Consider the following 6621-nt stretch of genomic DNA (forward strand, 5'->3'; position numbering starts at 1 on the left):
ACACTCCCCTCCCACAGCATTTACATTTGTGCATATTTTTATGCATTGGGATTTTCCCCAAAATACATAATCTGTATTATTGGACTACTACTCCCTGGATCCCCCATTCCCAATTCCCATGGCATCTGGGGTATTCTGAGTGGTAAAATCAGTGGCAGTTGGTGGCTTCCATATCAAAGATGTAATCAGGCTATATAGACTGTCCCAAAGGGGTGGGCTGCAGCCGCCCCTTTACTGGCCAGATCAGGGCCACGTCAACCTCACACCATGGCCCCAATCCTGCCTCTGGAGAGCGCAAAAAGGAGCCTCAAAAAGCTGCTTCTTTTTGTGCCCTCCAAGGGGTATCATAGCCACAACAGCACAGCTTTATGATGCCCCTTTGGTGCAGCATCATGTGGATGCAGCACCAGAGGGACACCATGATGGCGCACACCATATAGACCAGCACGCACCAAAATAGCACCCTAGGGGCAGGGTTAGGGCATTCAGAATGTGGACACTGTGCCCTACTTTGCCCACAGGCTGGCACAAAGTGCCAGTCTGCAGAGGCTCCATGTCTGGTTTACAGTCCAAACTTTAAAGCTGCTATCCAAGTTGCTGAAGCCTATTCTCCAAATAGATTCATTACCATTGATGCCTCCTTTATGATTCAGACTAAAACCTGGAGGAGACTGACCTCCCACTGGCATCAGAAACACCAGCTGCCACTGGTTAAAAAAAGAGAGAGAACATTTCCAAGTCCTGTGATTTCCAGAACAAGCCATCCCTTCAGAGATAGCCCCAATTTTTTGCTATAAATACCTTCCTCTGTTTTGCCTATTAGGAAAAGTTTGGGGGTGCCAGTGTAAAGACAGATCATTAAATACTAAGATTAGGATCGGCCATGTCATCATATTTCCCATTTCTATGTACAATTGTGAAAGCTGGACAGTGAAGAAAGCTGATAGGAAAAAATCAACTCTGTTAAGACATGGTGCTGGGGAAGAATTCTGAGAATACAGTGGCCTGCTAAAAAGCAATGAATGGGCCGTAGAGAAAATAAGATCCAAACTCTCCCTAGAAGCAAAGATGACTAAACTAAAATTTTCATATTTTGACTATATCATGAGAAGAAGGACTCACTAGAAAAGACTATAATGCTTGATAAAGGTGAGAGCAATAAGAAAAGAGGAAGACCAGATCCACATAGATAGATTCAGTCAGCAAAGCCACAGCCATAAATCTGCAAAAGGTGAGCAGGGCTGTTGAGGACAAGGTGACTTGGAGATCTCTTATTCATAGGGTAACCATACATTGAAGTCAACTTGAAGGCAGTTAGCCACAACAATTTGCAGACTAGAATTTGTCAGCCTACATCTGCACTTCCACTGAGATCTCAGAGCCAATTTTTTCAATAGCAGCTGGATACACTTTTATTCTAATTCCAGCTAAATGGAATTGTCTCCTATCAGAAACAATAGGACTCAGATTAACAAAAACTCCAGTGAGTTTTTATTCAGTTCAGTGTTTGCTCCAGGAAACTTTGACACTTGGTTCTGATAAATGGAAATGGTTAAAGTAAATATTGAAGTTTGCTTCCCTTATCTTGCTGGTGCATTGGCTTAAAAAGCAAAAGGCTGCCAAACAAACAATTCCAGTGAGCTCTTCATTGAGCACAGGGCATTCCAATCACTGTTGGGTAAATATAAGCATGACTAGTCTGGACAATAATCCGTGCAGAACAGAAACAATGTGAACATTCCACTGGATATTATAAAACACAATGGAGGGAATACTTTAGCCTTGAATCAATAGCTTTTCACAGGTAAAAACTACTCTTTTTTTTAAAAAAAATGTCAATAAAGCCAGAGGGTTTTTTGTTGTTGCTGTTTTTCTCACATGCCTACACTTTACAAAGAAAATACAAGAGCTAATCATCACCTTTAATTGCTTTTTATAATTAAGTATGGTTCACTTGTGGCAAAGATGGCCATTCTTTAAAGTTTGTTAATGGCTAACTGTAATGGGAAACCTCTTGTTTCCTTATTTATTTCTCAAAGTGATGACCTACCTGAATATGATAAGGGGAACAAATGGTTTACTAAAACAAAATAATGATTTAATATTGAATACTGCAGTGTTGTATATATCCATTTAGTCTCCATGTTAGAGACTGTATGAATCCTATAAGGGAACATGAGAACTGACATAAGTCGTACAAGAACAATTCATGTGATTAGTATTTGCAGAATGAACTTTAAAATGTTTTCAAAGGGGAAATCTTCACTTCTTTTAAAGAAATTTATTCTGTGGTGTGAATGTTTGTAAGTTTTTATTTAAAAATTTGAACATAAGGGGGGAAATCAAGCATACAGTTTTTACCTATATGTGTACCATGGAAAATATAACAAAATAGCATCCTAAAATCTGAGTATATGTGCAGTTTATAGGGGGCATCTCTTAATAATTATATCCAATAATTATATAAGAACCCAAGAAGTTGGATTCTTCCCAGTTATCGTTCCAAATCTCTATGGTTTATTTGCATGTTGGTTTCAAAGTAATTTGCATATTATAAAATGTATGAGAGCAAGATGAGGCAAGGCATATTTGAGTTCATCTTTGATGGAGCTTGTTATTTGTTGTTGCTGTTATCCTTGACGAATTATTCCTCTGGCATACATTCTTACCAGCCTTATCTCCTTCAGTTTGACAAAACCCTATGGGGATAAATGACTACCTGTGCATTTTATGGAGTGCCAAGCCTGTGGAACAGCAACCACCTGATAAGTGATCACCCATAGAATGTGTGGCTAAGTAGTAATTCACTAGATGGTCTGGAACAACTTAATCTCTACTGTTGCATAAACTGTCCTTAGAAATGTGAACATTGCTTCTCTGTGGATTCCACAGTAATGTACCAAAGCCTAGAACCACATGATTTTGTCCAGTTCTGACACTTAAATCTCTGATTGTAGTGGGAAATGACAAAAAAATATTCTCGGATAAACAAAATGTGTATGAACAGGAACAAAGTCTTTTTTCTTTTAGCTAATGTGAGGATTGCAAAATCTGAAACTTACTGGTCTTTTTAATCAGTCTCAGTGCACCCTAAATTGCACGTAAACCCTTTCTATTGTCATCAGAGTAGGCATGTGTTGAGAGTTTTGGCCTTTCTTTTATGCATTTATTGCAACTGTACAGACAGACTACATTCCTCAGTGTGAGGCTGCAGCATTAAATCCATCCATGTGATGTGAATGCCAACTATATCAGTAGGTCTGCATATGCGTTTTGGTGCTTTTATATTTTTAATGCATTCAATCAATTAAAAAAAGTCAAGGTTGCTTCAGTATTCTGCTTCAAGGGGGTAATCGTATGCAGGACATGACCTGAGGTTGCAAAAAAAAGGAAGTTAAAAGAATAATATTTCTTGAAAGTACGTCTGATTATCTGGCTTAAGCAAAACAAAACCGGTTGCTTGTTCTCTTGACTTCCATCAATTGTGCATTTTTAGTAAGAGACTTCCAGGACACACTGAAAAGATATTTAGCATGAACAATGCGCTATAATAATTTTATCTCTGTTATGGACAGAGAAGGGAAAGTAAGCACTGGACAGAATGTTTGTTGGTGTCGTACATGCACATGTAACTTCCCTCACAAAAGCAGTGGGACTTTTTAAAAAAATATTTTTTGGTCTGATGCACAATATCCACATTCAGTTTAAAGTTGCAAAAGCAGAATTGTGTTTGTGGGGAGCTGTATGTGCACATTTGGTTATGTATTTGGTTCTATAACATTGCCTGTCAATACAATATAGCACAACCAACATGTAAATCCTTATGTGGAGATTTCAACTGCACAACTCCAATGTAAGTTCTCAACCACTGTGTGTTATTTTCTTCCACCTGCATCTGTATGAAGTTGAGTTCATTATATGTTTCTTCAGGTCATGTTATGAGTAGACAGTTATTTTTATGTGCATTTACAGCCTGCAAAAGAATTTGGAGTAGGCCTGAATCTCTGTCCTTGTTGACCATTGTTTACTTCTTATTTGTACTGGCTGTTCATTTGAATAGCTTCTGAAATGTTGCTAATATTCATAAATGGCCTTGAAGTGGATTTGAGTTACCATTTGTTCTCACAAATCATGTTTGTAGTTCTCTGTGCTTTTCTACATTCAGTGGCCTGTAGGGCACAGCACAGCCTAGTTCCAGAGAAGCTATGGTTGCCATGGAGGGGAGCCGCCAAGAAAAACAACATGCAGGAGTTGGGGAGAAAAGGCCAGAACTTTATTAGCAAGCAGCAAACACTAGGGTTGGCACAAAGCATGAGGTCTGGATCTGGAAAACATAAATAAACCCCTGGTTGGTCAATGAACTGAATTGCTTGGTCATGGTCAAGTTTCGGGATGACATAGAGGCAACCGGTTAAACACCCTACTGAGCACAGGTAACCAGTAGATCGGATGTTATCTTTCATGCCCCTAGTCACCAGGAGATGCTGAAATGATGTTGCCCCCACAATGGTGACACCGCATGCCCCCAGCGCCCTGGGTTCCCAAAGGACTCCCAATCCAGTGCTACGCAGCCTTGGAAACCACACCCACCAGATCCGAGACCTATGCTACCACCCAAAAGTTGTGACAGTACAGCACCAAATTCGAAATAGGGAGGGAGGGTGGGAAGAGCCAAGCAGGAAAGGCGTGGCCCCAATGCCACATGGCTCTTAAATAGAGCCAATAACCAATAGGGGGCCAGGGAGGGAGGAAGCACTGCCTCACCAGCCTATAGCCCAATCAGCTGTGTGCAAAAGCGCACACAGCCAATTGCCAGGTGCTTCTGCCCCCGCAGAGGACTCTGGGAGATGTAGTCCCAGTGCCAGGGAGCGGAAGCACCACCTCCAGCTTTGCCCCGACCAATCGGAGGCCTGGCCACCCGGTGCAAAGGCTAAATATATCCAGCTCCTTAAGTCACTCCTCATAGGCCATGGTTTCCAGACTTTTCACCATTTTGGTTGCTTGATTCTGGAGGGCATCTTGTTTGCAATGTATCTTGTTGCTTGCACATTGGTTTTACAGACAATGGACATGACTGTCAGCTTCCTAGAATTAGACTTTGCGATTGGTGTTTTTGGATGTGCTCTTCCAGTTGTTTAAAACTAACTTTCCCCAAGTTTGATTCCTTGCCCCATGGACTACAAAGCCAATCAAACAATGGTTGTTTGCAGATGATGTGAGTCCAACATGGCTGGAAGTTATCATGATAGGAAAAGCTGACCAAATCAAGGGATCTCATCTTAAAATTTGTTCAGTTACATTTTTAGCTCTCGCTCTCTCTCTCTACCTCTTCCCACCCCTCTCAACTTCATTCACGCCTGGAATCCAAACAAAAAGAGGTAAGATTATTTAAGTTCTATCACTTTCCACAACTGCTTTCTTAGCATTTATTAATTAAAATATTTGTATTCTGCCCTCCTATCCAAAGATCTCAGGGCCATGTACAATAAAATGACTTATCAATAATGTATTTTCATTTAGGTCTTTTTTTTATTTTAGCATTGTTATTGGAGGCAGTCTAAGGACTTCAATAAACATGAATACTACAGGAATAAATCTGGTTGCTGTACAACCCATGAGCATGAATGGATTTCTACATTCTAGCTGTTTTCCACAATGAAATTAAAAGTAGCTGTCAAAACTATTACTGACTTTAAATAATGCCTCACTACAAATTTCTAAGGATATTTGATAACAGCAAGGGGTTGCAGAGCATTACACTCAGAGCTGTATTCACAGCAGAAACACTGTTATTTATTGTATACTTCTGACAGGAATACTGACTATGTTGGAACAGGGTGGAGGTGAACCTTCTTTAATGAATAAACTGGGGACATTTTGTGCTTTCAGCATTAAAATAATTAGTGATATTTTAAAAGTTTAAGCATTGCTGTTTTCATATTCTATGATGGAAAAGAAGAGTCTGAAGACAAGTCAATTCTGAACCTTGCTTCCTACTACAAAGTCAGAAGTGATCAAAATTATACATCATTTTATTAATACACTTTCTCTTATATGTAGAAGTTTCACAGAAAGTTTAAACAAAGGGTTCTTTAACAGCCTGATGGGGAAATGGAACATAAGGCTATCTCTCTGACCACTCACAATGTTGTATTTCTGACAATGAAGATTGTGAATAGCACTTCAGCTGCTGCCATAATGTGGAAATCCAGGTGCAACATTGGAATCTGGAGCATTAATCAAAGACAACCAACTACACCTGGTGTACTACTCCAACTGGCTGACACAACACATTATCTGAGTCTACTTTCTCTTACTCTATAGAATAGGGATGGGAAATGTGTAGTCTTGTTGGACAACTTCTGTCCTCAGCCCTGGCCAGCAAAAGCCAATAGTGAGGAATCACAAGAGTTGCAGTTCAGCAACATCTGAAGGGCCATATATTCTCCTTCCCAACTTGAAATGTACAGCATGTCTTCTCTTTTAGAAAACTAGCTTGGTGATGTCTTGGAGAGATCCCAGTCTTGCTGGTAAAATCAAAATCAACAAGGTAACTGATCACATTGTAATCTGAGATAATGCAAAGGAAAATATTCATAACTGAACTCTATACTAGAAATG

At 39.8% G+C, this 6621-nt stretch overlaps 1 long non-coding RNA gene across 1 annotated transcript; it reads left to right on the forward strand.

Moving 5' to 3' along the window:
- The first annotated feature begins 1704 nt into the window (after positions 1–1704).
- Positions 1705–5888, forward strand: LOC121932900. Its single transcript, XR_006104433.1, has 2 exons — positions 1705–1804; positions 5539–5888. It is a non-coding gene; the product is annotated as an uncharacterized LOC121932900 (long non-coding RNA).
- The last annotated feature ends 733 nt before the right edge of the window (positions 5889–6621 follow it).

The sequence above is a fragment of the Sceloporus undulatus genome, chromosome 6 (assembly GCF_019175285.1).
Source record: "Sceloporus undulatus isolate JIND9_A2432 ecotype Alabama chromosome 6, SceUnd_v1.1, whole genome shotgun sequence".
Classification (NCBI taxonomy): Eukaryota; Metazoa; Chordata; class Lepidosauria; order Squamata; family Phrynosomatidae; genus Sceloporus; species Sceloporus undulatus.